This window comes from Adiantum capillus-veneris, chromosome 8 (genome assembly GCF_014529385.1).
Source record: "Adiantum capillus-veneris isolate H3 chromosome 8, ASM1452938v2, whole genome shotgun sequence".
NCBI lineage: Eukaryota > Viridiplantae > Streptophyta > Polypodiopsida > Polypodiales > Pteridaceae > Adiantum > Adiantum capillus-veneris.
In genome coordinates, this window is record NC_140938.1 from 44,658,620 (window position 1) to 44,684,540 (window position 25,921).

The window sequence follows — 25,921 nt, forward strand, 5'->3', positions numbered from 1 at the left end:
AAGACTTTTCCCAGATGAGTGATGTGGTCACTTCGTCGATGGGAATGAACACAAAGATAATCCATGTAGGTCTCCAGAAATTGTCTGAGATATTCTTTGAATGCGTGGGTCATTAGTCTTTGAAATGTGACCGGGGCATTGGTCAAGAGGAAAGGCATTACCCTGTATGCAAATATACCCCACTTTGTCGCAAAAGTTGTCTTATGTTGATCATCCGCTTTAATCGTCTGGTTGTAGCTTGAGAACCCATCCAAGAAACTATAGGCCTCTTTCCCTGCTACCCTCCCAATAACATGATCGGTTATTGGCAGTGGGTAGTTATCCCTGATGGTGACCGCATTTACTTGTTTGAGGTTTACACAGACATGCAGTTTGCCATTCTTTTTGGGTACCACCACATCAGGGAAACCCACTTGGTGTGCTCAATCTGGTAGATAAACTCAGCGTCCTTAAGTTTGTCTATTTCCTCCTTAATTTTCTTGGTAAAGGACGTTGTCTGCATGGTCTAGCATCACTCTTAAGGGGAATCGTGTGCTGACATATCTCAGGATCTATCCCCTTTAGATCTTTGTATGACCATGCAAAGACATCTTTATATCGCCTGAGCGTATCGACTAGAAGTTGCTCTTCCTCTTCAGTAAGGTCCGTGGAAATATTTGCCGGTTTAGGCTCCTCACTTGGTTCTGCTAAGTTGATGCTTTTGGTGTTTTCAGGCTCATCATATGAAATTCCTGGTTCTTTGGGATCTCGTTTGGGTTTTTGCACCACTATCTTCCTATCATGAATAATATACTTCTTATAGTGGGAAGGTGCATCGAATTTATCATCATTTGATTCCTCATCAGTTTCCATTTTTGTTGTCCAAACTTCCTTCAAAGCTCGTTTTAATTCATTGTATTTGACTTTGCGCTCCATTTTGGAAAACTTCATCAATTTTTTGGTATTTTTCTCTTTTTTTGGTTTTTGTTTTGGTTGAGTCAGGTTTCATATATTCCTTTGATATCCTGTCCTTGAGGCAATCAGTCGCTTTGACTAACCTCAAGTACTGCGTTTTGTTAGTTAATAGAGGTATTGAGTCCTCGTTGTGCTTGTTGTGGTTGTTTCTGCGTTTATCTCGATACCTGCATTGTCTTCAAGGGTTTTGCTTTGGGAAATCATAGTAGATCACTCGTCGATCCTTCCGTTTAATGCTCTGACTCGAGCTACTAGACAGCTCATCATCCGCGTTATCCTCTAGCGTCTTACCAGTTGAGTCTTGAAAATATTCTTCATTCGTTTGGACAAGGTCTCTTACAGAGATTTTGTCCACTATGCGTCGGTTGAATAGTGTATTCGAGAAATGTGTGTACAGAATTATCAAGCATGTGCAACCATGTCGTTTTGAAGTCATCATCATGTGCATAAGTGTCAGGCATAGAGTCAAATGAAGTTCCCGTAATAGTTGATAGATGATTAAGTGAGGGTCGTCTACTCAAAGCATCAGCTACAACGTTTTCTTTACCAGGTTGCTATTGAATGTTGGGCTGAAAACTTTGAATAAAAGCGGCCCACTTAATATGTCTATCATCTATTAAGGGCTGAGAAAGTAAATATTTGATACTTTGTTGATCAGTTTTAATGATCAAGTCAGTACCCATTACATAGTGTTTCCAGATTTTCAATGCATGTACCACAATAGTCAACTCTTTATCATAAGTACTGAACTTTGTTTCAGACTGTTTGAATTTACGACTTTTGAAAGCGATTGGATGGTTATCTTGCATAAGGACTGCACCGATACCTTTTCCACTAGCATCAATGACTACCACAAAGAATGGTCTTTCAAAATCAGGCAATTGCAGTACATGTGCATTAGTCAAAGCATGTTTAAGTGCATTAAATGAGCTTTCTTGCAAATCATTCCATTCATAAGGCGTGTTTTTCTTCAACAAGAGAGTCAAATAATGTGCTTTGTAAGAAAAATTACGAACAAATTCCTTGTAATAGCTACAAAGACCAATAAAAGATCGTAGCTCATGCAAGTTTTTGGGTCTAGGCCAGGATTGAATGGCCTCAATTTTCTTTGGATCGACATGTATTCCCTTACCCGATACAAGGTGTCCCAAATATTCAATTTCAGATTGGAAAAATGAACTCTTTTCAGGATTCAAATACAAGTGATTTTGTGCAAGTAGATCAAATACACGTGTTAAATGCTACTTATGCTCTTCTTCAGATTTACTGAATACCAAAATGTCATCAAAAAATACAATCACTAAATCTTGATGGTCAATGAAAATTCGATTCATCATGCGTGTGAATGTATCTGGTGCATTTGTCAAACCAAATGGCATGACAAGAAATTCATAGTGTCCAGTTTGTGTCCTGAAAGCAGTTTTGTAGACATCATGTTCAAACATTTTGACTTGGTGATACCCTGATTTAAGGTCATTTTGCTAAAGATGTTTGCCCCTTTCAGTTTGTCTAGTAAATCATCCACTCTAGGAATAGGAAACCTATTCTTAATGGTGATCTTGTTTAAAGCCCTGTAGTCGATACACATACGAAAGGTTCCATTTTTCTTCTTCACAAGAAGTACTGGAGCTCCGTATGGTGAACTAGTAGGTCGGATTAGGCCTCGGTCAAGTAAATCAGTGATTTGAGTTTGTATTTCCATGTGTGCGGTAGGATTTACACGATAAGGTGCTCTACAAGGAGGTTCACTACCCGGTATGATGTCAATTTTGTGGTCTTCTAGGCGTGATGGTAGAATTCCAGGTGGCAGATCATGCATGAAACAATCTTTAAATTGTGAGAGAAATTCATCGTGTGTGGAATTACGTGAAGTTTCAGTTTCAGCAAAAATTTGATTTACCAATACTAGATATGTTTTCCCCTATTTTCGAATTGCTCGTTTGGCTTGAGTGTGAGAGAGGAGTGGAAATTTTTGATGTGCCAGTGTTGCTTGGATGGAGAAAGTTTTATTATTATGAGTGAGAGACATTGTACGTGTTTTATAATTAATCAACGGGTCAAATTCATGACGAAATGGCATTCCCAAAATTATATCAAGACCATGCAATGGTGCTACCAAAAATGTACGTGCTTGTGTGAATTCACCAATGCAAACTTCAACAGTGACTTGAGTTTTACAATTAAAACGTTGATTATTAAAAACAGTTTTGACCTTGTGAGGTGATGAAATTTCAGAGAGTGATAGTTGCTGTGCCAATCGTGTGGAAATGAAAACATGGCTACTACCATCATCTAACAGAATGGTGACATTTTCACCCTTAACAGTGCCTTGCACTTTAAACAAAGTGTGAGGAGATATAGGAGTACCTGAGGATGGGTTGTCATCGTTATCATAATCAGGATCATATCCCGCATCGTAGTTAACTTCCACTTCGTTGTCGTCAGGTATAGCATCTTCGATGAGGTTAAGAGTAGCTCCGTTGGGGCGATTTTTGTTGAAGGATTTTTGACTTGAATTCCTCTTGACTCCATTTGAATGGCCATTGGATTGACCATTGCCCTTAGCATGACCATTTGGGCACTTATCTGCATAGTGACCATACTGAAAGCATTTAAAACACTTCACCTTTTTATTACCATTAGAGTTTGGAGGAGAACGCTGGTTGAAAGAATTTTGGTTGCCTCGTTGATGGATGTTGTTGTTGTTGTTGCTCGTATGAGGTTGAGCAGTTGTAGGAGAATTGTCGAATCTATGTCTTTTCAAAAAAATACGGCTTTGGTGTTTGTTTCTATCAAAGTTAGTAGAGAAAGGAGGTCTCTTGTTGTGGTTAGTGTTAGCAGGTTGATCAATGTGAGAGGAATGTCCACCTTTCTTCTTTTCTGCATTGAGAGCCAAATTAATAGCCTTTGACAGAGAATCTAGTTCGAACATATCTACCTCAGCACTAATTTGTAGTGCCAAGCCTGATATGTACTTTCGCTCCTATTTCCTGCGACTAACATGTTCAATGGCTTGCAATTGAATTAAACAATTCCAAAAACAGTCAGTGTAACCCTGTACGTCTTCATTTCTACCCTGTCGAATTAAATCCCATTGACATCGTGCTTTAGCTTTGTACTGTGTGGGAAAAAATTGGGGTAAAAAAACTTTTTTAAATGCATTCCAGGTGCGTGGTCTTCTTCCATGTTGTTTGGTGGCGTTCCACCACAATGCAGCGCTGCTAGTGAGATGATTTGATGCACACTTTACCATTTCACGCTCGGGAAAGTCTTCATCATGAAAATAGTCATCTAGTTGACTAACCCATGCTGGAACCGTGCTAGCATCTTTAGTGCCATCAAAATCCTTGAAAGTAAAGGCTTTTCTGCTAATTTTGTTTTTCTTGGGTGTCGGTGCAGATTCGGTGTGTGCAGAATGCAATAATTTATCTTCAAGTTCTTGCCTTCGCATGCGTTCATATGTGAGGGACTGTTGCAGATTTTGAAGTTGTTCCGCAATCGTGGGTGCCTGAGGAAGATATGCCATGATTGCGTGATTTTTGTTTTTAATAAAATTGATAGATAATAATGTTTAAAAGGGCTATTTGATGATATTTAGAGATGCATTATGCGAAATAAATAAAAGAGAGTAAAATAAATAACAGAAATGAAATGTACTTAGCTGAGAATTTGCGGTGGCGTCCAGTCCGGAATGGCGATGCGCTAGGAAATTGCTAGAAGAGTGAGCGGTCCGATTGTGCATCTGCGAGTCGGTCGAATTTCGTGGCGCCCGATCTCCCGTATCCCAAAAGCAATGGCAATCGGCAATATGATGGTGAATTCAAGATGTGTATATATATATATATATATATATATATATATATATATATATATATATATTGTCATGTGCTTGCGATGATAATTGGTAACCGGTTATTCGAAGGTATGAGGTCATAGACAAGGTGTTTAATGGAAGTGGCTTTTTCGATGAGATCTCGGAATCGTCGACAAGGTTTATGTCTTTGGCTAAGCGAAATGGATTACGCTGAAAATCATGCCCAAATTGGAGCGAGGGAGAAACAAGGTCAATGAGCTTGGAAAATTCAACCTTAAAGGTGAAGGCTTAAGCTCTTTGTTTTTCTTTTTATATAGTGGGCTTACAGGACATCCACCAAAAACATAAGTAAAGTAAGCCACACCTTTTAGCTTTAAAAAGTGTGAAGTACATGAATTAAAAGGAAAACAGACAGAGAGAGGGACAACGTCATGGAGAAAGTGAAGAGAGGAGGGGGAAAAAAAATGCTTCACCTTTTTTGTTTTTTGTTTTTTTTCTTAGGTACTCCTGTTTATGCAGACTTTGCAGTACTTGGTGATGGTCGACGACAAAGCTCCCTTGCATGCAAGAGATGTCTCCCGTGGTATTCGTCGGACGCTCAAGTTTTTGCTCTTGTTATCCGTTGGTGCTCGGGCTTTCGAGTTTGCAAATCCTCTTTCAAGAAAGCCTTCGAATGTCTCACAAGCCTTCCTGCCGGTTAACCATGCTTCTAATCTCGTAATTTTCCTTCTTAATCCTCTTGCTTAAGCCGAAACCAACTCTTTTCGAAACTCATTTAAGCACATTAATGGCCACTCTTGCTAAGCTCCTCTTCAAAGTCTTCGAGGCCTTTTGCTTCTTTAACTCTCGTTATTCTGTCTTCACACTCCACAAGAGTTAGCCATCTCTTTGAATCAAGTGCTACACATACCCGTTTTCGGTAGCCGATAAGAGAAAATTATTGAATTAATTTGCCGATTAATTCTCTGATTAAGCCTTGATGTGAAAAACTGTTGTTGCCAATTCGAGGGTTCCTCTTCAAATTTGAAAATTAATTGCCGATTTCTCGAACTTGATGCTCTGATACCACTGTTGGGAGAAGAGGGGGAGATCGACCGCTTAAAATACTCAACACAAGCTTCCAAGCAATCACCATCAAACTGTCCACCTCTTCTTCCAATTTCCAAGCACACACACTCACCTAAACTATCACACACACACACACACACACACACAGTAAACATAGAATTGACATAGACAAGCTTGTAAGAGAGTGTAAGAGATGGAGACTAGATTAGAGAGTACACAACAAATAACCATAGCTTAAGAGAGTAGAGAAGAGAATCTGCAAGAGAAAGGCCTAAATCTAGCCCCAAACTCAATGGCACCTCTCTTGTGGAGTTGGTATTTAATATATTATTTTGAGTTTAAGGTGCCAAAAATTGAGGCCCCTCTTTTACAACCACTTCACTTTTGTAAATGAGTGAAGCTCATTAGTTCTTGCATGACCCATAAGGGGAGTTCCCACTACAACTATTTACGGAGCCATAGTGGCTTATTGAAATGATGTTCTAAGATACTGTGCAAATATAAAATGGCCAAGAGTAATTGCCGTCGCCTCTTCATCAACTCCCCGCATTCCACTCTACAAAAATCATCATCAACTCAATTAGTAAAATAAATAGACAGCACATAATTAACCATTACGCCCAGCTACCCCAATTGCAGCTAACCACTACAACAGGAGAGTGCCCAGTCTCGTAACAGAGTTTCATGGTTTGTCCATTTTTGTTATGTAGCACACCATTTCAATATTTGCTTTGCGTTTACTCCTGGCCTTTGTTGAAGGTTGCACCACTGGGGTGGATGATCTCCTCCACAAGTATCGCATTTTCGGGTGGGCGATTGTTGTGTGTTTGGGTTCGTCCTGTTTGCTTGGTTTATCCTCCTGATCACTTCCTTGATCATTCGATCAACGTCCGGCACAGTTGGGTTTTGCCCTCCCAATTTTGTCGTAGACTCTCTCGTGGTTGAAGAGGTGCTACTAGTCCCCTAATGTGTGTCTTCAGTCACCTCCCCATATGCTTTGCAGTTATCTACAAGATACAACGCCTCTTTCGTGAATTGCTCAAAGGTTACACATGCCTTCAAGTGCAAGTCCTTTTTGAGCGTGTCATTTTGCAATCCTTCTATGAAAAGGACTGATAGTCTTTCATCCTGAGGTAGTTCTTGAGTAGGGCATCTTTCTATGTATTTCTTGAAACGAAGCAATGCTTCCTTCACTTTCTCTTTTTCCTTTTGCGTAAATATAGATCTGGGAGACAATGTTATGCTGGATCCCTCTTTTTGAGAATTCCTCAGTGGAATCTCGGAGAAGTTTCTCAATACTTGGGAATTCCAAGCTATTTAATGGTTGGAACCAAGTCAAGACAGTACCTTCCAATGTCAACCCTAATCCTTCATATTGAGTGTGGAAATCAGTTACCTGTTCCGCTCTCAATAGTTGTTTGAAGATTGAAACATGGGCATACGGATATCCAGATCCATTATACTTTTTGGGTAAGCATTTTTTCACCTGAGATGGTCGCATACGCCTGGCCTCTGCAACCATTCTAACAACTCCTGGTCCCCCTGGTGTGGCTTCTCTTGGTTCATAATCTCCTCTTGATACTAACAGTGGTATCCTATCCGCTATACGTTCATCAAGTCGATCTCGTGTAATAGTCGGAGGGATTCCAGTGGTGTAAGTGATGTCAGGAACAGTAGTGCCCCTATGTGTGTTCATGGAAGCCCTAGACGTCGTCGATCCTAAAGGTTCTATTTTTGGGACTCGTTCATGTTCATAAAAATCCTCCACTTTGGTTCTCAAGGGGCTCTCGTGTACAGTCTCAGGTTTGATGTGAGTAGTCGTGGTTTTTACCTCTTTCGGATTTACGTAGTATTGATGGAGTGGTCCTCCAAAATATGTATATCTCTCTAACTTCTTTCGATCCATTGGAGAGTAATTTCGACCATACTTGTCCCTTATGACCACCTGAATACTTTTGCCCTCCGTGTACATGTAAAGATACAAGTTTTTTTGGTCTATTAATTCTTTGATGTGGGGCTTGTCACATCTGTAATAGAGTGTTTGTTCTCCATTATTTAACTTATAAAGCCCCACATATGTGTTGTCTGTGTTAAGGCGCTCTGTCTCATTGGTGCGTCTAAGTATCGCGTTTTGTTTCTCCAATTTGGGTGGTGCATCGACCAGCTCATTACCATAGTACTTAATTAACTTGGCATGAACAGGACCCGATTTATGTGGAGCCGGTCCCCCCTCCAATAGGCTTTTGTATTATACATTCTCCCATCAAGAGAGACTTGGTACAATACAATCTTTGTGTTCCTTGTGACCTAGGTAATGCAATGAACATGGAAAGCTTCATGCATCATGAGCATAACATGGACTTTGTAAAAAGCATTAACCATCCCTGGCCTCACTCCCAAGGCCTCAAACACCTTCAAAGGTGGAGAGAGATAGCAGGAAATGAGGATAGGGAAGAGGAAGAAGAAACATTGATAGGAGAAAGAAATAGTTCGTCACTTATCATCACCCTTCTTGCTTAGTATACATAATAGCATAGTAATGAAGATGGAGAAGATGGAAAGCTTAAGCATTGGAGCATGGCTCTTGGTTGGATTTTCATTCCATAGCCAAGAGTGCGGGTGTAAGCTCTCAACTTCTCTACAAGCTTGGAGAAGGAGATGGAGCTCTTGCACTTTGCAACTCACAACAATGAGAGAGAGAGAGAGAGAGAGAGAGAGAGAGAGAGAGAGAGAGAGTGTGTGTGTGTGTGGGGGGGGGGGGAAAGTATACCCCCCAAGCTAGCCCCCTCCTTGCTTTGGTCGACCCCCTCTTACAACACTAGCTTGCACTAGACCTCCTCAAGCTTGGCCAATCACATACCTAGTGTATATCAAGCAACAAGGGTAGCCTTGGGATGAGTGTCCCCCTTTTCCCTTTGAAAGAGAGGACTTGATAAATGCATTTATAATTAATTAAATTAACTAAATTATCATTGGACCCCTTGGGAGGCCAACCAATAGGCTTTAAGCACACTATGAGGGAAACATGAAGAGGAGCTTGACAAGTGTCCTATTTGCTTTCTTTGTACCAAGCTTGCCTTGTGTGAGGGTGTGTGTGTTCTCTCTCTAGCTCCTACAAAGAGGGCTCAACCCCTCATGATCAGGGATGTGCTTTGACTTTTTGAACACCTTGACCCCCCAAGCACCTTAGTCATGGAGCACCTTAGCACCTTAGTCATTAACCACCTCAAGCACCTTAGATAGCAAGCACAACAAGCACGACAAGCACCTTAGTTAGCAAGCACAACAAGCACCTCAAGCTTGGGCCGTGTTCCCACCTCAAGCATGGCCCTTGCTTGCCTAAGGTCAAAGGACTTTTAACACTAACCTTTGGAGGTTTTTAAGAAGAAGAAGAAGCAAAGTATAAACATTGTAGGAGGAAAATTGATCCCACGAGCCTTGTCAAAATCCTAGAACACTGCTTAGGAGCTTGCAATTTTTTTGTATGACTTTTGGCTTTCCCAAGCTTTGCATTGCCCTTCCAAGAGATCCATTGCTAAGTTGCATTTATTAGCATTTCTCTTTTATCCCAAGGACGTATTAGGGTATGCAGATTCTTGGAGGTTGGTGACGAGGGTGATGTGACTGTGCCTGTAAGCTCCCAAAAGTCTCCTTTATCTTGTTGTTGTTAGGTTGATTCCTATGCTGTATATGACATGCCTGTGATAAGCAAGCAACGACATAGTTAGTGACGCCCTTCGATATTTGATAGTAAAACCACACTCTTGTAGTGCTAAAAACAAGCTAGCAGGCGGGTGTGATTTGTTTAGCAAAGGAATGATTGGCTGGTAGTCAGCTTTGACCTAGATTGATTGATTGCCATGAAGGTGCAGGTGGAATTTTGCAAATGCCCATACAATTGCTAGGAGCTCTTTCTTTGTGGTGGAGTAGTTTAGTCCAGGCTTGGTGGGAGCGCAACTAATAAAAGAGACCGGTTCCTACCCGTTTTCTTCATCTTGTTGCAGTAGCATCAGTCTGTACTAAAAATGGCTTTTGAAAATCAGCATAAGTGAACATGGTAGGCCTTTGTATTGGTATTTTCAACTTTGTAAAACTATCCTCACAAGTTGTGTCCCATTGGTACTTAACACCTTTAGTTTTGTTAGAGGTGCTGCTAAATGAGGGAAGAATCCCAATGATAAAGTGACCAAACCAAGAGAACGTTGTAAACTTTTGAAATCGGTTGGTGCAAGGTATGCTTGTTTTGCCATGACCTTTGCTGAGCTGATATGATATGATATGATACATCCTAGGAACTTGAGCTACAGTGGCTCCCCATTTACTATTGCATTGTTGACTTTAAGGAGGTTCCTCGATTGTTAAAAAAGAATGTCAACGACAACCTAAAGCTTGAGCCTTAGGTACCGATTGGTGGGAGGGTTTAGGCAAAAGCATAGAATCATGGTTAGGCACCTAATGATATGCATTAGGCCATAAGCGTGAGAAGGAATTGGTGGATATACTACGGCAAGCAACGAGGCTGGCATAATCATGCCAGTTGGGTGTACAACGATGGTTACACCATACACGACAACGAACGTGAGAAAGGAAGCAGAAGAGAATATTCCACTAATAACTGCCACATGTGAAGTGTTACATGCGAGGCGACCCACGTCCTAGGCACGCTACCAGTATATCCCATAAGGATTGCCTCTTTTAGGCGCAAGTATAAAAAGCGGCATACTTACATGGGCGGGTCAATCGGTGAGCAAGAAGGCCGATGGCCTAGGGTCGGCCTCTCCATTGCACTGCGGACATCTCCCCTCTGCGGGAGAGTGCACGTCATAATTTGTGGCAGCGGGGGCTCGCGTTCGCGCGGCCCCCATTTCTATCTTGAGTGAAATTCATCGCGCGTAAATGTCTATGCCCTGCAGATTTGTCGATCCCTCGCGCAGCCCCCCAGGTCTCCGCTCATCGAACGCGAGCCCCCATTTCTATCTTGAGTGAAATTCATCGTGCGTAAATGTCTGTGCCCTGCAGATTTGTCGATCCCTCGCGCAGCCCCCCAGGTCTCCGCTCATCGATCATCGTCTGCATGTGTTTGCTCTGCAGGTTTGTCGTTCTCTCTCACACCCCCCTCCACTGAAAGCTTTGAAGTTTTAAGTCTGCGCTCTGCAGGCAGATTGTGAAACCTCCTGACAACATTTAAGGAGCTGCAATCCTGGAATTAGGATATGTGATTATGTGATTATCTTTGCAATTACATCTTGGAACAAAGAGGAAGAGGTGAGCTTGCTGTTCTTCTGCCCTTGCTTCTACGGGAGTTTTAAGTTTTAAGTCTGCGCTCTGCAGGCAGATCGTGGCCAGTTGCTTTTGGGCCATGGACGTAGCCACACCTCACGACTCCGAATCAAAAAAGATGAGGAGTTGGCACATGAAGAGGAAGGAGGTGACACAACCTGAGGCACAACTCGGGACAGAGGGAGTCTTCCCAACATCCTCGATATGCAAAAGACATGAAGGTTCAACCAATAGATACAATTTTCCGGCAACCGAAAAAGGATCAATCAACCTCAACTCCAAGACCAAGATGAAGAGGAGCAGAGCCACTTCATGAGAGCCACTGAATTTGACAACTTGGAAAAGAAGACCAAAGAGTTGGAAGGATGGGGGTCAAGCAATACGGTTTGACACTTTTTTGGTTTGGGCTTCAAGGATTCCCATCGAGCTCTTGCTTACATACAACAGTTTGACACCGCTTTCTTTGGGGGCAACTTCTTTCCAGCTTGCCAGGTACAAAAGGCAACGTCTCTTCTCCAAGGCAGTGCTCATACATGGTGGTTGACCATAGTAAAGCTCTAAAAACGTGAGTAAAGTTCAAGAGAGCGTTTACTTTGGCATGGTTGGCTGAGCACTATGAGCACGACGTGATTACGGCTTGGAAACATGTAAGGATGCGGAAAGACAATACCTGGCTACGAATTGTCAACAATTTTGGGACACTTTTTTTCCTATTGCTTCTCCCTTTTCTGGAGGGATTTGTAGCAGATTGTCTAAAGAGGTTTGCAGATTCAAGAGCATCCAGAACAGAAGCTCATGGAACACACAAATAATAGTTTCTCCATGCATTCAGGCTCCTTGACTTACCCATCGGACAAGCCACTGTCCAAGTCAACGGGAAAAGAGTCTTCCAAGGAGAAGCAGAAGTGCAAGAACCAAAACAAACACATGAAGGCTCAACCAATGAACACAATTTTCCGCCAACGAAAAAAGGATAAAGTGAAAGACCAAGATGAAGGATAAGTCCAAGACTTGCAAGCAGTCAATTCTCCAGTGAGACAGAGTTAATGAAAGAAGCAGCATGTAATGGCCATGGGGCATTGGCTAAGCATGCGACATGAGAGGTCACCTTTTCCCAGCTATTTGGGCGCTTTGGATCTTTTGATGCAGATATTGGCGTGTGTGGCCGTACAACATTGGTAGGGGTGCTTATAAACTGGTGCTTTTGGACATCACTACACTTGGATGGCATTAATTGGTATCAAGCCGCGCATGAGGCATAGATGGCCGGGCACTATGAGCATGCCGTGGATGGAAAGCCACTATCTAATAGGTGGGTTGAGTTCAAAGACAAGCTCAAGTCTCTCTTTATGCCACCGCAATACCTTGATCGCTTGAAAGAGGATTGACAAGGCCTAAGCAAAATGGGATTTTTGTTATGTCTTTTTATTGCCGTATTTTGTAGATTCCTGTGAAATTCAAATGAGGATTCCTAAGAGGCTTTCCTCTTTGGTTTGGACAAGTACATCAAATACGATGTAGAAGTCTTAGACCCTATTGATCACAATGCCACTGTCAGGATAAGTCTTAACACTAGAATGGTAACCTAACAGGACATAAAAGTCTCCTTTCAGGGTTTTGGGAAAAAATTCCAAAACCATAGTAGATCCACTCATTTTGAAAAATCCCTTCATGAGCTTATAGTTCAATAACTACTACATATGGAAAAAATGAGAAACTTGTAATTTTGCTCATCCCTTGGTCACTACAAGCCTCCAAAGTTGATGGACCAGTGCATTTTGCCCAAAACAACAATTTCTGATGGTTGATTGCATATAAATAAGAGTGGGGATTTTTGTAGGACATGAGATAAAATGCCCCGTTAACTTCAATGGGTTGGCGACCAAAACATATGGTTGCTTTTACCTCACTAATTTTTTTTTGGGCAAAAAAAAAAGGTACAAAAAAGTTGCATTTTTGCCATTCTGCGGACCTATCATCAAAATTTCTATAGTCACGGTCAATACAGATACTATATACATGTTTTCTTAGTTCCCTTTGGGCCTTTGGATTCAAAAGGAGCCATGGAGCATGTCAAAAGGATAATGGATCTCTTACAATTGGAACCTTGGGGGCAATGATAAAGTGCTAAATACAGCAAACATGAAAAAACTGGGTTTAGCATTATGACCTCTAAAAACCCATAGAAACTACTCAATATCTAGCCAAGTTTGTAGTCTATGATTAGATATGGTTACTACCTACAAAATACACACAATTGGCCTAAGAAACTAGCAATATTGAGAAAGTTATACTTGCTACTCTAAAATGTATCGTATTCTTCAGCAATCAAAAAACTCAACCATCATCATATACTATGCTATATAGCATATTAGGTCCCCCAAAACTCAAGGAAGATTAGCTTTATGTTATACATTACACTTACACAATCAAAATTGAATCTGGATATCAAGAAAGCCACCAAAAAAATCATAAAAGTGCTAATTTTGGCCAAAAAATTGGATTATGCAATTCTTGTAAATTGGTCATAACTTTCAATTTTAACACTTAGCTCTCCCTACAAGCATCAAAACATGTTGAGAACTATGAAGGCCTAACCTCTAGCCATCTAAACCTCACAAACATGAAGTTTAGAGTGGTATAGTTGCCAAAATTTGAAAAAAAAGCCAAAAACAGGACCCGTTTTTTCACACAGTTTAGGTTCAAAAATGTTGTGCAAGAGTAAGGTTAATGGTGAGATCGATACTCCAAAAAAAATGCTAAGTTTTGTTCAGCTCATAAGGAAACTTTGTGGATATATAGCACCTAGAAATTCATTTTCATACTCTTCAAATAATTCAAGGAAAATGGTCACTTAACAGGACACAAAAGTGTCCAAGGACATAAAAGTGTCCTATTACCATTCTAGTGTTAAGCAAGAAATGAAGCACACCAAAGGTAAATCGAAGGAGAACAAGTCAAGTATTTTATAGGAACGAAAAAACTTAGCACAGTGGTAAGAATAATGGTAAGAACCACAACTCATCTCCTTCTCAATCTTCAACTACACCTGGAGCATAGAACTCTTTACCTAACAGTGATAAAAAAACCTTCTCACTTTTGCACTATACCTAGAGAACATAACTCTGTACCTAATAACATTAGAAAAAGGAAAGGCTAAAACTAAGAACCCCCCTTGTTGGGTTTCAAGATCTTACTATTGGGTCTACACCATGGGAAATACTCTTGTGATATATAGATATACACACCACTCCTTTTGTGATTGCAAGTTGGAGTAGCTAATTTTAGTCGTTACATAATGTAAATGATTTATCAAGAGAAATATAATGTGTGATTTTCTTTGAGCTATTGGGTATAGCCCATGGGAAACAGTCTTGTGATAGATAGATATATATACACACAAATCCTTTTGTGATCCATGCATGCAAGTTGGAGTAGCTAATTTTAGTCGTTATATATTGTAAATGATTCATCAAGAAAAATATAGTGTGTTATTTTCTTTGCGATCGGCCTCTCTCTCTCTCTCTCTCTCATTCTATTTCTTCTACTCACCCTCCTCTCATGGCTAAGCTTCACTTCCACCCACCATAGCCATGTCCCCTAATAGGGGTATCAGAGTGCTAGGTTGGTGGGTCCCTTGGTCGTCTTATTGGTAGCAAGAATTGGTGCAACAAAAGCATTCTAAGACACGCTTGACAGAGATTGCAACAAAGGTCGAGGATGACAAACTAATATGAGCATGGCATTCTAAAATGCTGCAAGTTTTGAAAGTGTTGGTGGTCTTGCAAGAAGAAATGCAGTTGGTGGACTTGAAAGTATTTTCTGCATTCCAAAAAGCTCTTGCTCAAGCTCCAATAGAGGCAGCAAATCACATGAAGGCTTAACCAATGAATACAATTTTCCGACAACGAAAAAAGGATCAAGTCAAAGACCAAGATGAACGTTAAGTCAAAGACCAAGATGAAGGTTAAAGCAAAGACTTGCAAGCATTGAATTCTCCAGCGATAGAGTTAATGAAAGAAGTAGCATGTGATGGACACGGGGCATTGTCTAAGCATGCGACATGAGATGTCACCTTTTCCCAGCTATTTGGGCGCTTTGGGTATTTTGGTGCAGATATTGGTGTGTGTGGCCATGTGTATGATGCTTCAAGTTTTGCTATTGGTTTTATATTAGCTCAGCCAAGAGAGAGGACTATGGATTTTCCTATATCATATACGACAGCTAATCCTAGCAGAAAAAAATTACAGAACTACTGAAAGGGAAGTTCTTGGAATGGTGTATGCAATCAAAAAATTCAGATATTACTTATTAGCTAACAAGTTCTTCTAATTTGTGGATCATCAAGACTTACTCTATTTGGTGAACAAGCCGTGAAATACAAGAGGATTAATAAGATGGTTCATCATCCTACTTGAATTATTACTTAAGCACCATGTCATCACATGATGCATCTTGCATGAGATTGGCACCACTAGGATGCATCAACCCATGGATGAAACACTGGTTTGTCCTCTTGACTCCACACATACACACACATCTATTAACAATCATCGCTATAAGAGTGAAGTGATGCAATTACTTACAGGTTTCTTTGGCATTCAATGGATCTTCACATATCCCTATCACCCCCCAAACAAATGGGCATGCAAAAATCTTGAATTGAACAATTAAATAAGTCATGGTTGCCTATGTTGATCTATTGCTTTATTATTGGGATGAAATCCTACCATATGCAACACATGCATACAATACATCTACTTAATCCTCTACAAGAATAAGCCCATTTAAAGCATTGTATGGTAGAGATCCTAAAGTGCCCCCTAGCCTATAGGCACATACATCACCAACAATTGCTATAAGAGTGAAGTGATGCAATTACTAACAAAATGCTTTGGTATTCAATAGCTCTTCACATCTCCCTATCATCCCCAAACAAATCGCTCACAAAACTCGTGAATTGGACAATTAAATTTAAGTTGTTGCTACATATGTTGATCCATTGCATTAGCATTGGGATGAAATCCTACCATATGCAACACATGCATACAATACATTTTCTCAATCCTCTACAAGGATTAGCCCGTCTAAAGCATTGTATGGTAGAGAGATCCTAAAGTCCCCCCTAGCCTAGTTGAGGTCTTGTTATTGACTCGTACACATGCTTCTTATAATGAGAGATGCAATCATGTCCACTATCGAGATAATGCATAGGTCATTGTTTACTACCCTCTTTAAGGACGATTTAGAGTTTATGCCCATAAAGCAGTAGGCATGGCATCAACTAGTTGCACATGCTCTGTGTACCTTTACATGGGAAGAGAGGTGTGGTTGAATGTGTTGGCTCCCCCAAGTATCATTATAAATGGAAACTCCAACTTTTTTCCTAGGTCTTCTAATGTAGCCCATAGTCACATACATGAACCACAAAATATAGGCATAAAGCAAGCAATCATCCATGGAGTGTAGGATGGGAAAACCTAGCATACTTAAATCTGATCATAAAATAGAGCACTTCCATGAACTTCTACAATCTTTGTAAAGATGATTCTTGGAATGTTTGGAAAACTGATATTCTAAGGATTGGCCCTCAAATCATATTCATGATCATACCATGAGCAACTTCTTTCCCAAGGGTAGGAGGTTAATTCAATGTATACTCCCTTGATTATTTGTAATGTATGCATTCTGCAATGTGGTTAATTCCATAAACTCCCTTTTCATCTTGTACTTTTCAGTGGGAGGCATTCATAAACAACTCTTAGAAGTTTTTGATTATTGGCTTCCAATCAGCCCTTTCTCTCTACCTTTACTTTAATCAAGTACTTTGGGTTTTTGATTTTTGACAATGGCATATCTCTTTCTACCTTTACTTTTATCAAGTACTTTGGGGTCAAATTGTTGATCTAGCATATTATCTACATAAAGTGATCAATTTGTGCATCATTTGCTTGATGTATTGTTGCCACTCTTCTTGCCTTGCTATGAATTATAAAGAACTCTTTAATGGATTTGTAGATAATTTTTGCCATGGTAGGTGGCATAGACAAACATTCTCCAAGCTCTTCCCATGTTCCTATTCCCCATACTCTTTCTCCTTATCCTTTGTCCAAGTCACATGTTAAGCTTCTATCTCTTTTGGTGATCTCTATCTCCAATTGGGTTGTCCAGATGTCTCATGCAACTCTATTGGCACTTTGTTGGTGGACTCACTAAACGGGCACCCGCGTAACTGAAAACCACATTTTTAATGCATTTGCACTCTATTATTTTTCTGAGCTAGTGTAGCTACATTGTGTGTAAATCTTGATTCCAAAGTAGCAATCGATTTCCTGAGTTGTAATTATTTCATGATATCTATGAAGGCCCATGTGAGTCGGCCATTGGCCATTTAGAAAGCCCTAGCAATAACCTTAATGTGAAAGGAGCCTTATCTTTTGGAGAAGAAAGAGCTCTGTTGTACGTACGCTCAATCAGCTTCTTATCTCCAACTTGTAATCAACGTATTTTTTGATTGGCTAGTGTGATTTTGATTCTAAAACTTGCAATTTGTTCCTCTTTCTTTGCTCTTTCATTCTAGTGTAAGCATTGCAAATTCTGTTGTTGTTTGTGACTATGTGTCTACAAGCCTACTCTTCATATTTGAGTGATTAAATCACTATTTTTCAATGTTTTGACCTTAGGAGAGTGTTATTAGACCTTAGGGCGACCTGTTTGGATAATTTTGTTTCAATTTTTGTGACTTGGGTAATAATGGATCGTGATCCATGTACCTTGACAAACTTGGATGAGACTTTGTATACTTGTCCCTTTAAGCCTAGTGAAGCTTCCCTCAAAGTTTTGTGACGATCCGAGTCTGTTTAGTCAACAAAATGGCATGATGACCTAGAGCAGTAAGAAAGGACATAGGCATATTTTCCAATCATCGAGTGGTGGTTTTCTTGTTGAGTTGATGTGTTTGCTTGTTAGGCACACTTCTTGAGTACTGACAACCTCAAAGAGTCTACATGCCCCATCCGAGCTTCCCTGAGTATTGACATTATGTTAGTGCCAAACAGCTATGCTACAGACGCCTAATCATGACGATCCGCTAACATTGGCGTCGTTGTCGAAGGAATGATCCTTTTATAGTGTGTGTTTAGAGCGTTCTTTTTCCAAAGATTTGTCTTACCATTCCGTTTACACCTTAGCAAAGTGAAGCAGCTAGACACAGGGTTTAGTGCTTGATAGAGTCTAAAGGTCAAGGACTTGCTAAATCTATTCTCTATAGGTAAAGAGAGTTGTGAGTGAGATAGTCAAAAGCATTTCATTCTTTGATTGTCTCTATATTTTTAGAGTGCTATTTCATTTTTCGCTATGACTTTCATTTACGTTATTTTGATTATTTTTGTTTCTAGTTTCTTTTTAGTACATATGAGTAGGGTAGGTAGAAACCAATTCCATCAAATTTGGGTTGAAAGATCAAAGCAAACAGTGTTGAAAACCGTATTTAGATGGAACGACCATAACTCTAAAATTCTAGAAATTTGATGGTAGAGACCTAAACGCTGACCCAAAACCAAAAATTTGGTATCCAAGGCCCTTAGAAAACTCACTAGAAGAAATTTATAAAGTTTGAGCAGAATCTGTGGAGGAACATGGATTGCGATCCATGTACCTCAGAGGCCTTCTTTACAAAAAAGTTGCCAGTGACATTGTGCATCAGAAAAACATTGCAAGCTATAACAACCAATATCATCCATGAATACCCTGATAAACCTGCCCAAATAGGGACCATCCTAGAAAGTAACATAGGCATTTACCATCCCAAACGACATATTGCCGATAGGAAAAACATCCCCATGGAGAGATGAATGTAGTCTTCAATTGGTCTTGAAATGCGATACCTATCTGGAAATACACTGAAAATCCATCCATAATTGAATACCTTTCTTGCTCAGCCACCTCATTCAATATCTCATCCTAAAATGGCATAGAATAGTGGTTCTGCTTTATGGCTACATTCAATGGATTGTAGTCGACACATAATCTTGACTTCATGTTCTTCTTTGGAGTCATAAACCATCCAAGACCCTCTGATTCCTTCACAGAGTAGATGATACCTGTAGGCAACAATTTGTTTATCCCCTGCCAAAAGGCTTCCTTTTGTATCTCTCCTAGTCTTCTCAGCTTCCATGCTTTCGGTTTATATCCTTCTTTGAGAACAATTTTGTGTTCCACTCCCTTTGCACCTATTGATCCGTGTACTCCGTCTCAAAAAGATTGGGATAAGATGCACATGACAAATCCTTGCTGAGGACACTTGTTATTTCCTTTGCCCCTATGCCATGAACCTGTGGTTACACCTCCTCTTTCTCAAGAGAAATTTCCACCATGACAACAAATAAATCTACATCAATCTTTAGCATATCATCTTCACTCTCTTCTTGCTCTCTATATGTGTAGACTTCATCATATGTAGTCTCAGTCTTGTACTCATAGCTAGTTGTGATATTCTCTTCATCTCTTGCCACCATAGGATGAGCACGGCTCTCTTTGCCCTTCAAATCTAGCACTATTATCCTTTGTTTCTCCCTGTCAGGCAAGATAAACACCCCGCTCTCCCAATCTTGCTAAGCTCTAATAGCAAGAAGCCATTTCCTCCCCAAAATGATAGGGTATGTGTTGTCACCTGCCTTCATCGCAAAAAAATCTATTAAACATTCAATACACATCACCTTCACCTTCACGTTTTGAGCCACACCCAAGCACCTAGCTTTAGCATGGTTGGTCATCCTCATTTTCACATTTGACCCGGCTACCACCTTTACATGTGCTTCCTTCATAGTTGCCTCTACCATCACACATACATGTGCTCCATAATCTATGTAAGCTTGTATCTACATCCGTTTCTTGGTGACTGCATCTACAAGAGGAAGAACATCACCCGGATTGCCCGCCATATTTTGCATTGCATGCACATTGCCCTTAGCTTTTGGTAGACTTGTGTTAATGCTTGTGGACCATTGCCTCCTCAATTTGAATTCAAAGCCAAAAATTGCCCAAATGCTATATTAGCTTTTTGACTTTGGACATCACTTACCAAATCATATTCGGGGTAGCCGCGTCCTAACTCAAAATCTGCTTACTTGATCTCGCGGCCCTTCTCCTCATGTTGGTCTCAGGCTGCTCTCTACCCTTGTACACCTTCTCTTTACCTTTGCCAGCCCTGTTTTCCTCTTGATCTCTGTCTTCCTTTCCACTCTTATCCTCTTATTGACCAACACTTCAACCTCTTGCTTATCCACCCCAATGATGTTCACCCTAGGGATCTCACCACGATTAGTTGGGGCCAACTGTACTTTATTTTTCACCTACTTGTTATCTATGGCCATTGTACTGCCCTTGTCCTCTACCTTTGCCAAATAGAGGGTACATACCTCCTCTCTTTCTTAGTGGCTAGGGACTATCTGGTTCATCGTATCCTTCTTCTCCATGGTTATAGCACATGCCAAACAATGGTCTCACCCTACCTCTTGCTCCTGTTGGTTGGCCCCTACCCATCACACTTAGCCTTAACTCTTGCATATGCTCCGACAAGTCTTGAACCGTTTGCACCCAATTTTTTGGCACAACTGCTATACCCCTATTACCATGGTTCTCCTCCTGGACCACTTCTCGAGGGTTCTGAGGTTGGATAGGAGCCACCTTCTCGTAGCCCACTACACCCTACTCAATTTTCTTTTTTATCTTCTTGCTTTTTTATCATGCAATTGCCATCGCACCATTGTACTTTTTTGGACTTTCAAAATTTACCTTTTTTCTAACTTTTGGATGTAGACACGCCATAAGTTTATCCATCTTGAAATAATCCCCATTAGCTAGCTGCATAGCTGTCTCTAAGTCTATCCAACCAGAACAAATTGAAATATTCACTTACGTCTTGCTTGAAAACTTTGAGCTTCACATCCATCTCAACAAGAGACGCTTCCCTGCAAAAATAATGCAAGAAACGAGCTCGTAGAGCTAGTCATGCCTACCTCGGCTCGCCTTCCAATGCATCACACCATACTTTAGCTTTACCATGCATCACCAACAAAAAAGTTTGGATCATGCTGTCTTCAATAGGCATATGAAATGACAGTATACTTAGTTTGAAATCAGCAATCCACTCATTGGGATTCTCCTCGCCTACCAAAATCGGACCATAACTTTGAGACACCATCTCCACCAATGTAAAAACTGTGATTCTTCACTAGCAATCAGTGTGCTCCTTAGTGGGGGCACTAAAAGATGGTAAGGGGAAAGGGGATACACACTTGGAACACACAATGTACGCCTCTCTACAGCCTAGGGAAATCATAGCACCCCTAACCACTAGTTTTCACCCTCGAAATCAACACAAAGTTACCTACACACACTCGTTTTGGTACAACAACACACGCATACACTCCTCGGAGAGCTCAAGCACATACCACATGCCCAAAACTTCTGTTTCACACTGCAAACACACACAATCCTCTCTCTCTCTCTCTCTCTCTCTCTCTCTCTCTCTCTCTCTCTCTCTCTCTCCCCCCCTTTGCACACAAAGACCTCGGTTTCGGGTTGCACCCAACCACACCGACATGGGAAACTGTACCAAGCAAAGAACACGAACAGAAAAGAAAGGAGGGGGAGTGGGAAATCGACACCAAGAAGGGGGGCAATGGCAAGCTTATTTTGCAAAAGTTTACAGGACCACCGTGGCTTGTACAGAGCATTCCTCCTCTTCACCCGTTACAAACTCACAATGGCAAAAGGCCCTTACAACTTTTAAAAAATTCCTCTTATAGGGAGTTCTACTTTCAAAAGAACAAACAAAAAGTGGGGGTTTTTTGGTTGTGCAGCTCAAGGGAGCCTCTCTTAGCCTTTTTAATCATTTTAATTCAATTGGTAGTCCCTATTTATCATTCATGGCACCACTTGGCTTTGCCGCATGTGAGTCACCCTCTTGAGCCCTGGGGGGATGTCACGGTGCTGTGACATCCCCCCAGGGCTGTGACAACCCCTTGGGTGCATGTACTCCTCAATAATAGAATGGGCGCCTAAGGGGATGTCACGGTGCTATGACAACCCCTTGGGTGCATGTCCTCCTCAATAAAAGAATGGGCCCCTAAGGGGCCCCCTGGCCATACGGCCATATCATCACCTACCCTAAAGTGTCGTCAATATCCAATGGCCAATGCACGCTAATGACTCCAACCACAAACACCACATGCACCTGCTCAATAGCGCCAACGGCACTAGAAGCCATAGCCAAGAGAGCTCCTCTCTCTCTCTCTCTCTCTCTCTCTCTCTCTCTTGATGCTCTTAAGTGGTGCCCCCATCTGGGATAAATACCTCGGTTGCCTACACTCGAACTCCGCATATGGGACAACTTGGACACATGGCAAGCCGCGAGGCCTTGCCCTTCCAAGCCCACCAAAAATACCTCCAAGTTCATTAAAAAACTTTAATAAAACCCTTCCCCCCCCCCTTCCTTCAAGACCCTGCAACTCTCTGCCCAGTGATCGAATTCCCAAGCCAACAAAACCCACTGGAAGCTACCATCCCCAATGATGAGATATTCTATCTTCATGGTACATTGACTTCACCAAGCCACTCAACCGAGTAGACCTGAATTGGAAAAAATTGCCTAGCAACCGCCATCTTTTGATCCAAATTTTTAACTGCAATATCTTGGCCCAAGTGACTTCATTTAATGATCCAACTCTCTTTGTTACCTCCATGCAACACATACTACCTTTTCAAACCTTGTCCAGCTTCAAAAAATGCCTGATGGCACATTCTTCAAGGCAGACAAAGCGGTTCAAAACAGGCCCTCGCCCCAACAATTTGCAAAATTGTCCATATCTTACACATTTGGGATCCGATTATCAATTCAGAAGGACCTCTATGCTCCACAACTCGAGTACTCTTTGTTTACCTACTAAAATCAGCCTTGACCACATGTCCTCATCTACCCTACCCATCGAGAATCTGCAAAACCTTTCAGATTGAAACCATCATAACTTTGCCATGGGAGCTTCATTTAAGGCGTATCTGGACCGGCTTCTAGAGCACTTCGAACACTACATCCTAGAGTTCAACACTTTGAACACTTCCCGGAGTTGAACACTTTGAACACTTGGACCCACTACCCCAATTAGACGTTTTTGGAGTTCTTTTGGCCTAATAGACCACATTATATATACACTTCTACCCCCACTTGCATTTCCGGGTCTTTATTCCTACTTTAGCCCTTTACCCCTCAGCTGCCAACATCCTTAGTAGTGCAAAACACACTCTTAGAATCGACCAACTTTGGTCGGAGTAACATCATCTGACAGCTGAAATCTGATACATCTGGCATTAGAGTGATCACCGCCTTGAGGGTATGCACCATGTATGCCGGTGTGAGGAGGCTTAGCAGCTGGATTATTCAACATAGATGGCTGCTTGCTTCTCCATGTATAGTATGACTGCTACAAACGGAGAACGCGGTGGCCCTGCAAAACAGAGAAAACAACATATGGCAAGCCTAAGAATCGACAAAGCTGAATACCCGACAACCATCCTCGCACATATCCCATGCCATACACAACATAGAGAGACATCGAGCGAGAGAGAGAAGTAGAGCACGTGCAGATACGCCTCCTAGAGTGGAGTGCCACACCGGCACGGCAAGAGAGAGAGAGAGAGAGAGAGAGAGAGAGAGAGAGAGAGAGAGAGAGAGAGAGAGAGAGAGAGAAAGAGAGAGAGAGAGAGAGAGAGAGAGAGAGAGAGAGAGAGAGAGAGAGAGAGAGAGAGAGAGAGAGAGAGAGATAAGAATAGACACAGGCGCTCGGTGCAATCTCCCCCCGTGCAAGAGTGACCCTTTCCCTCTTGCACATATTTGATTTATAGATTCTTGAATGGTCAAAGTGAGTACAAACTGGCCGGCCGGACATAATTGGCCAAAGCTCACAAAGAGCACTTGAATAATCAAATATACATAAAATGTAACATCCTTCTGCATAATCCATTATTTGTTGATGCTATTGCCACCTGTCAGCTGCAATAGATAATAAAATATCAATTCTATAACATACCTCTCCGTTGGAAAGCAACTGTCCTCAGTTGCGAAGATAAAAATCTGCAAACAGTACTTGTCAAAAACAGTACTTAGTATGTTGTGTCAAAAACATCACATAATAAAAGAAAAAGTTATGAAACTACAACATTAGCTTATGCCTGCCGTCATCCATATTCTACCTATTCTAGTGTCCCATACCACTAGAATAAGCAGTATATGTCATACCCTGATGAATCAGGATATCATTGGTCACACTCATCATTTAATAATCTATTCCCATCATTCTCAAGTTCAATACTATCGCGATAGAAAATCAACATATATCCATTCCAAATCCAAATCAAAAAATGTGTCAACATGTACCCATTTCAAATCCAAATTCAAATATCCTTCAATTTGTGTACCCGGGTAACAAAATCATACCAGTTAGAGTGGTGGCCAGCCACTGCAGCATGATTTTGTGATCGGTGTTGCCTCATCCGGCGAGTCTACACCAATAAAACGTGCTGCCCAAATCGGCGAATCTGCACTAATCCTGCCTAAATCGACGGATCTGCATTGGGTATTGTTTAAAAATTATAGATCTGAAGTTTATTATTGTGCTTCCTAAATCGACGGATCTGCACCGAGATGAGTATCTACACTTCCTAGATCGGCGAATCTATGTGTGTGTGACCAATGGACTAGGCAAGACATAAAGGAAAAATATTTACTATGTTGTTGACATCACAGTGCAGTATATCAAAGCACTTACAAATTGTTATGCACTATCCCAGAGTATTGTAGCTCATATGAGTAGCTGCATAGCTTACTGAAAAAGCATCTCAAAATTATCTCACAAAATTTCCTTTGAATTTGATTAAAGTCAAGCAAAACAAATAATTTTTAATTTCCTGTGAATTACGATAAATCGAATAAAGGTATGGGGGTTGAGCAGTGCTATTGTACATTAAATAATGAGCCATTCGAAGAGGAGATAAACCAATAAAATCTTCAAAATTTAGTAAGTCCTACAAATTGCAAGTCTCGAAGGAAGAATGCAGAACATTTGACAACCGTGGTCGACAGAAGGGCAAAAGAGCATGCAATATAGCCATGTCACAATTAGATGAAGTTGCGAAAAGGGGTCACCGAGCAAGCTGGCAGTAGTAGTATGAGCATGAACTAACGTGTGTTAATATTAACCAACTTAAAATAAAATGCGAATAGCATTGCTACGTACCCAAAATCATGCAAGTCTTGCCAAAAATATCTAAAGATTAGAAGTAAAATTTAATTTCTGCAAATAGTGTGATGGAATCCATTGAAGATATTAGAGTTATATAAACCTAATTCTTATGAGCACTTTATGAAGCTTGAGTGTGGTCGTCTCCAGCATAAGTCGTAGTGGTGTTCCAAATGCTTTTTGCCTTAGTCATATTGTAATCGTCGATGGGGCATATCGTCAACGTAATTCTGAGGGGGGGAAGGGGGAGGGTGGGGGGGGGGGGGGAAGGGAAAGGGGACGGGGGAATACAAGTAGAGACTAGGGTATAGAGACAAAGATAAAGCTACATCACATGTGTCGTCGTCCAGTATACTATGAGATATGAAGCCACTTGCATTGTCTATTTAGTGTGTGAGACCACTCATTAGAGTTATGAGAGTCCTCAGGTTGTTTATGCTAGAGTGGGGCAACACGAGGAGAGACATTCACAGAGGGAGATATTTGACTGTGTGAGGGTAGAGACTAG

At 41.0% G+C, this 25,921-nt stretch overlaps 1 pseudogene; it reads left to right on the top strand.

The window, feature by feature from the left end:
- Positions 1-10,555: 10,555 nt before the first annotated feature.
- On the top strand, positions 10,556-10,701 carry LOC147452057 (U1 spliceosomal RNA; annotated as a pseudogene).
- The last annotated feature ends 15,220 nt before the right edge of the window (positions 10,702-25,921 follow it).